The following is an 8,596-nucleotide window of genomic DNA, read 5'->3' on the forward strand; positions in this document are numbered from 1 at the left end:
ACTGAGGTCCTGACTTTCTGTGGTCATTAAAAATCCCAGGATGTCTGACGGCAGAAGGTCTGGGAACTTTGGCCGCTTTGAATGGCCAAGGACTGCCCAAGAGGCCATATGACTGACAGGTACAGCAATCAATCACATTTCCTTTTGTGCCGCATCATGTTTAGGCGGGTGGAAGTGTCGCCACAATAACAGACCGGTGTGTAAAACTCTCTGACATGTTTTAAAGATTCTATGCTGCAAAATTTACATTTTTCACATACTTTTGAAAATCCTGCGTTTAGTTGATCCGTATAAGCACTCGTTGTCACAGATGTAAACACAACAGCTTTATTCTTTCATGAGGGGGTTTGGCGCCCCAGGATTTTTGTTTTCAGGTGGAACGTTAAAGAACGTGACACGCACATCTCCATGAAATCCTGTATAATCTAACCAATCCAATGGCGACTTCGAAACTCCTGAAGTGTTTCCAGCTAAGTGTGCCTTATGCATCAGACGTTTAGCCAACGTTCCATGGCATCTGAGGCTGCGACTACCTTCACACCAATAAGCTGGTGTGTGGTGGGCATTCTGGCACACTATGGCTGCTGTCACACTCAAAGAGCACTTTTGAGAGCTTAGAAAAGCAGAAAAGTGCTATATAAATGTAATAAATTATTATTATAGATGAAGGCCAATAGCAGGCATAGCAAGAGAAGTTGGTCATTCCAAAAATGTGATTTCAAGAATATTGCATCTTTACGATGTCACTAACTCATTCAAGTCCCCCAAAAACGCTGGTCATCCATGTTAGAAAAGCAAGTTTAATTTATTTTGGTCTGATGGGAAATATTATGTTTGTCATTAAACTAGGGAAAGACTGAATCCCAAGTGCGTAAGGAAGTCAGTGAATAGTAGAGTAGGAAGTGTCATTGTTTGGGAGATGCTTTCTGCAGCAGCAGTTGGGCGAATTCAGATGTTTATCAGAAACTCCTTCAGCAACATGCGGTGCCTTCCCTGCAAGCATCTCCCAATCAGCCTGCAATTTTAATGCAAGACAGTGCTGCCTGTCACACAGCAAAACGGGTTAAGTAGTTTCTCCTCAAGTGTTCATAAATTGTTCTCTAATTTTGATCTCCACTGTATGTTTGTGTGTGTGTGTGTGTGTGTGTATGTGTGTGTGTTACTTCCATTGTAATGATTTATATATATTCTGTATAACATGGAATGTAAATACTATAATACTAATCACTAAATGATACTAATCAAATAAGTGGCCAAAACAAGCAGCTTTGTTGTTTTACAGATATACTCATGTATATACTCAGATATACTCATATGAACCCATCACCTTTAATTTCACATTTGCCCAGCATTCATGAGAAATATGTTCCTAGAGATCAAATCTGATGTCACCCTGGCCTGTACCTGTCATTTGCTGGATAAATAAGATTTGTGCTTGAAAACGAGGCTAGTTGCTACCCATCCCATGGGCCACGTAATCCGTGTTATATATGAATGTGGCATCAGTGTAAATTCCTTTCATTGACGTCAAGTTTTTCCTTTAGCATATAATTAAGCAGATACACACAGGCAGATGAATTATTCAGTATGTCAAATGAAATTCGATTTCCACCTCCTTTGAAGTAAGGGGTATGTGTTTTTGCCCACTAAATAAAGCATTATTCGGATTTTCTCTTTATTTTTTTACATCAAAAACATGTCAGAATATTTCCTGTTTATTCCTAAGTGGAATGAGAAATAGAGAGGTGGATTTAGCTAGCTGTAATTCAAAAAAAGGCCCTTATTCCTCTTTTAACAGTGAAACTAAAACAGTGGTTCTAAAACAACGCATGTAAAAACAAGAATCACTCTCAGCAACCTGTTTTTCTGTGATGCAGTAAAGCTGGCACCCAGCTCATCATCACCCAGAGTTTAGAGGTCAACTCCTCCCATTGACAGAAGCACTGCAGGCCTCAGGCCTCCGCCAGCACAGTAGCCTAGCAACTATCCATGGCTAGTGACACGTGCAACTGTCTCCCACTTTCCAGTATGGGAGTGAAAGCACAGATGCTCATATGTGTGAGAGAGACAGAGAAAATAAGTGCTGCTGTTTGGGCAAAAAGTCATGCCACTCATGAGCCATTTAAAGTACAAAGTGAGTCAAACTCAAAACACAGATGGCTGTGACTAGCCCTACTGCTTTTATTCAGCAACTGGGACCAGTAATACATCTCTGCTCTTGTCACTGATTGATAATAATACGAAATGTTACTAGACCAAAATATCATCATATTAGAATGATTTCTGAAGGATCAAGTGACACAGAAAACTGGAGTAATGATGCTGAAAATTCAGCTTTGTCATCACAGAAAAAATGTAAAAATCAATCAGTCAAATTGATTATTCGTAATTAATTGCATCTAATCCAAAATAAACATTTGTTTACATAATATACATATTATATTCATCAGGATTCTTTGATAAATAACAAGTTAAAAGAATAGCATTTATTCAAAATATAAATCTTTTCTAACAATGTAAATTTATGCTATCACTTTTTATTAATTTAACACATCCTTGGTGAATAAAAATATTAATTTCTTTCAAAAAAAGAAAGAATAAAAATGTACTGACCCCAAAGTTTTGCACAATAGTGTATATTGTTAGAAAACATTTCTATATATAACTTTTTATTCATCAAAGAATGCTGAAAAAAGTATCACAGGTCCAAAAAAATATATATATATTAAGCAACACAACTGTTTTCAGCACTGATAATAAATCAGTATATTTGATTTCTGAAGGATGATGTGACACTTAATACTCGAGTAATGATGCTGAAAAGTTCAGCTTTGATCACAGAAATAGATTCGATTTTTAATGTATATTAAAATAGAAGAACGTTGTTTTACATCATAATATTTTACAATATAAATTTTTTTTTCTGTATTTTTGATCAAATAAGCACAGCCTGAGCATTAGAAACTTATTTAAAATACGTAAAAAAAGTCAATTTAAACAAATGAGACAAAAATATATACATTATCGAGAAAAATGATCCAGTGTTACATATCTGTCAGTTGCAAAAGTATGTGAATCTTTGCTTTCAGTATCTTGTGTGACCCCCTTTTGCAGCAATAACTGCAAGTAAAGTTTTTTGTAACTGCTGATCAGTCCTGCACAGCCAATTAGGAATTGTAGGAATTTTAGCCCATTCCTCAGTACAGAACTGCTTCAACTCTGTGATGTTGGTGGGTTTCCTCCTGAACTGCTTGCTTTAGCTCCTTCCACAACATTTCAGTTGGATTAAGGTCCAGACTTTGACTTTCCAAAACATTAACTTTGTCCTTCTTTAACCATGTGTGCTTGGGATCATTGTCTTGCTGCATGACCCACTTTCTCTTGAGATTCAGTTCACTGACAGATCCTGACATTTTCCTTTAGAATTTGCTGGTATAATTCAGAATTTATTGTTCCATCAATGATGGCAATCTGTCCTGGTCCAGATGCAGTAAAACAGGCCCAAACCATGATACTACCACCACCATGTTTTACAGATGGGATGAGGTTCTTATGCTGGAATACAACATTTTCTTTCTTCATACATAACGCTTCTCATATAAACCAAAAAGGTCTCATTCTTCCACAATACATTTCTCTGATAGTCCTCTGGCATATCTACATGATCTTTAGGCTTTCTTCTTGCAACTCTGCCATGCACACCATGGTTGTTCAGTGTTCTCCAGATGGTGTACTCATGAACATTAGCATTAGCCAATGTGAGAAAGGCCTTTAGTTGCTTAGAAGTTAGCCTGCGGTCCTTTGCAGCCTCATAGATTATTACACGTCTTGCTTTTGTTGGTTGACTAATCCTAGGGAGGGTAACAGTGGACTTGAATTTCCTCTATTTGTACACAATCAGTCTGACTGTGGATTTGTGATCTCTTTAGAGATGGTTTTGTAACCTTTTCTCGCCTGATGAGCAACAAATCTTTTTCCGAGGTCCTCAGAGATCTCCTTTGTTCGTGCCATGATTCACTTCTACAAACATAATCTGACTGATAGATCCCTGTTCTTTAAATAAAACAGGGCACGTACTGACACTGGATAGTCATCCCATTGATTAAATACACCTCTGAAGAGATGGACTCTAATTTCACCTTCAAATTAACTGCTAATCCTAGAGATCCACATACTTTTGCCACTCACAGATATGTAATACTGGATCATTTTCTAGAATAAATGACAAAGTATATTTTTTTTGTCTCATTCGTTTGATTGGATTCGCTTTGTCAACTTTCAGGACTTGTGTGAAAATCTTGTGTGATGATCTTTTGGGTTACGTTTATGTAGATTTGTGACCCTGGACCACAAAACCAATCTTAAGTAGCACAGATATATTTGTAGCAACAGCCAAAAATACATTGTATGGGTCAAAATTATCGATTTTTCTTTTTTTGCCAAAAATCATTAGGATGTTAAATAAAGATCATGTTCCATGAAGGTATTTTGTAAATTTCCTATTGTAGATATATCAAAACACAATTTTTGATTAGTAATATGCATTGCTAAGAACTGTAATGGTGATTTTTTCAGTATTTTTATTTCTTTGCACCCTCAGATTCCAGATTTTCAAATAGTTGTATCTCAGCCAAATATTGCCCTATTTTAACAAACCACATATCAATGGAAAGCTTAATTCATCTTTCAGATAATGTATAAATCTCAATTCCCAAAAATTGACCCTTATGACCGGTTTTGTGGTCCATATACACACAGTACACACATATATTATGTAAACAAATGAAACATGTTTTGGATGTGATTAATTGTGGTTAATCAATTTGACAGCACTAAATCAAATAGAAAACAGTTCATTTAAATTGTATTATTTCAGAGTATTACTGTTTTTACTGTATTTTTATGAATTAAATGCAGCCTTTGTGAGCATAAAATACTTTTAATAAAAGAAAATCAAAATAGTATACTTTAAAAAAATAAATAAATGAATACACAAATAAAAATAATACACTGTACTAATCTAACAACATTTTTAAATGGCAGTGCATATATATGACAAACAGGTATCTTTTGAATTTTTAATAGTTTAAAAAAAATCTGAAAGACCAGATGTTGACAATTACAGGCTTCCGATCTATCAGTAATAATATGTTTGGGTGATATTGTCACTGTGTGTTTGGGTTGCAGCCAACAATTCGGCTTGTATCCAACCTGCAATCTCTGCTTTTGCAAACATCTCTGTACAGCTGCTTCTGTACATTTTATATACATTTACCCATTTTGTTATTTTTGTTAACTAAGGAGTAGGTTAGAATAAAAGAGGCTTTTAAGTTTAAAAAAAAAAGGAAACAGAAATCCACAAAATGAAAATGTTGATTTCTTGGGGTCTTCATGGAGCCAACCTTGATTAAATATTTCACAGGTAATTAAATAGAACTACTCCTGAATGAGATGGAGAAGATACTGCTCTCATACACGTTGTGAATGTGGTACAGAATTCTCACCCTTTCTCTCTGACTGGTTATTGGTGTGTCATGGACTCAAGGCTGATCCTGTTAACCGGTTTGGCTTCTCTTTTTATAGCTGGCAGGCAGCAAGAGGGCAGCACATTCACAAGAGTGAATATTAATCGAGTCAGACTGGACCATAAGAGTGCTTCACATTAACTTTTATAGAATCATCCATTAATCAGTAACCTAAGGTCAGATTATGTGATATCTGAGTTGGGAGAAAAAAGAAAAAATGTCTGAGAAGCATGTGCATGGCTCAGGTTCTAGACCGACTTGTGCACAATCCAATTCAACCCTTCTATATAATAACCCTTCTATATAGGATTAGTTCACTTTCAGAATAAAACGTTCCTGATCATTTACTCACCCCCATGTCATCCAAGATATTCATGTCTTTCTTTCTTATATAATGGACTTGATTGGTGCCCCGATTTTGAACTTCCAAAATGTAAAATGCAGCTTCAAATGGCTCTAAATGATCCCAGCCGAGGAAGAATCTAGTGAAACGATCTGTCATTTTTTTTTTTTTTTTCGAAAAATAAAAATTTGTATACTTTTTAAGCACAAAAGCTTGTGTAGCACAGGCTCTGGGATGTGCGTTCACATACTATTGAATCATGTCGAAAGGTCACGCCGAACGTAGGCGGAACTACAGACCCAGTGTTTACAAAGGGAACGCGCAAAGACTAAGAAAGTGCAAGTAAGTCAAACGCTGTTTACAAACAAAAAGGTACAGCAATGTCGGGCGATTCTGAAGTTGTAGGAGAAAATAAGATGGAGTTTTTCACCATACTCTACCTTTTTTAGCCGGAGTACACAGACGATGAACTTAGACATGATTTGTAGTAGTGATGGGAAGTTTGGATCATTTTAGAGACTCGGACAATTCGTTTGTTTACTAATGCTGAAAACAGTTTTGCTGCTAAATATTTTTGTGGAATATGTGATACATTTATTGAAATAGAAATCTTCTGTAATAATGAAACAGTCACTTTAGACCAATTTAATGTATCCTTGTTGAATTAAAATGTTAATTTCTGAAAAAATTTAATGAAATGACTGACCCCAAACTTTTAAAGCGTAATAATACACAATAGTACACAATAACACTTAATGGCCTGTTAGTCACCATTGGCAGAAAACAGTTCTGGACAGCAGTCCCACAAGCCCAATCAGCAGGCTGACTTATTCAGACTGATGCTTTCTCCCACTGATAACAGGACCCTAGAGAGACTGGATGGCTGGAAGCTTCTTTGACGACTGAGGGGGAGCCACGACAGAGACAAACTTTCACCATGTACAAAGTCTCAAAAATCAGACTTGCTAAAATAAGTTTACCTTTCTTCCACGTGTTCACATGCCAGTACTGAACGACTAAATGAAGTGGATTTTTCTTTTAGTGTTGATCCAGTGTAAGTCTCGTCGACTAACGGCAGCAGTGAACCACAACGCGAGTCCTTTGAGGTATGAGCTCACAACTAAGCCTGCAGGGCTTTTGTGTACAGCAGTTCAACTCTTAATTGCAAGAAAAATTAGGCGCAGTCCTCCACTCACCAAACAGGCAGATGTTGCCATAGAAACGGTACTTCAAGGCTTCAGCGAACGAGAGGCCTTGGGTTTGATTGGCCTGGAGGTCTGACCGCGGGGAAAACAGACCAGAGACAACCTGGGTATTAGAGAGAAAATCCTAGGATAAATGAAAACAACATGATGATGTTATAAATTCAGTCGCCCTTCATATTGACCACATGCACAGCTTGTAAAAATACTGTATTATATATAGCTTATAAATAATAGCATATAACTGGCTTCAAAAAAGCCTATGTTACAGTGATACTATGAGGACATCAGCTGCGTTTTCTTTTTCGGAGTGCCTATTTACATTAAGTGTAAATAGCCCGCCTTGTTGGCAGAGGCTATTTATATAGCTACGCCCACCAACGTGTGGTTGGACTAGACAATATTATGAAAGACGCCTGCTAAACAGCTCTAGTGGCATAAAAGTAGCGGTGGCTTTCTGACGCGATCGACCCAAGTTCGAATCCACCTTTATGGAACTCGTTCTTCTCCCTTTTCACATTACATATCGGTGGAAAAGTATTTATTTTCAATAAAATAAGGAAAATGATCGAAAAGTGGAAAATAAAGTGCCTCACGGGTGTTTATTGGTTAGGGTTGGGGTGTAGCAAGAGCTTTTGGTCAATACACTCAATACGTTATTATTGTATACTGTTTTATAATAGGTGCACTAAGCAGTATAAATAGCATGTAACTAATGTTATTGCAAAGAAAATACTGCTATATTTACATAGTGTATTGCTATTTGCACTTTGTGTACATCTATCACTATAAGAAAATATGCTATTTTCACTTTGTATATATATAGCATAGATATAGATAGATGCTATATCTATCATCACTATAAGAAAATACGCTATTTCACTTTGTATATATATAGCATAGATAGATATAGATAGATAGATGCTATCTATCTATCTATCTCTATCTATCACTTTTTGCTTTTTTTTTAAGAGGCAAAAATAAAAAAGGGACATATAGAATTCAGAAAGCTACTTTATGAGGTCTTTAATGTGTTTTTCCCTTCAACTGTGCCTTAGGCGATTCACAGCCAACAGCCGAGTGAAAATACCAATGAGCTACAGGCCGAGAGTTTACTGCAGGATTTGTGTTCTTTTCGGTTTTCAAAATTATGCACACAGTTGGAAAGTGTCAAAATGTCAGAAAATGTCAGAACACCTCTAGAAAATACAGCCATTTAGCTAAAAAATAAATACAATAATAATAATAATAATAAAACATACCATTGACCTTGACATGGGCTGAAGACCTGGACTGAAAGCAAAGTGACTAGCAGACCAGAGATGAACAAATGATGACGTAACTCTTAAGTATACCAAACCAACAACAACAAATACAAAAAAAAAAAAAAAACGTGTTATTATCTGAGCTTGTTATTTTAAACTAATGAGCTTAGTGGATTATTGTTCCATTCTTCATGTGAAATAAATTAATGTGGTCAGACCAGTGTGAAGTTATCTGTGTCCCTGCAGCAATATTTGTTGTTT

This window comes from Labeo rohita, chromosome 11 (assembly GCF_022985175.1).
Source record: "Labeo rohita strain BAU-BD-2019 chromosome 11, IGBB_LRoh.1.0, whole genome shotgun sequence".
Taxonomy (NCBI): domain Eukaryota; kingdom Metazoa; phylum Chordata; class Actinopteri; order Cypriniformes; family Cyprinidae; genus Labeo; species Labeo rohita.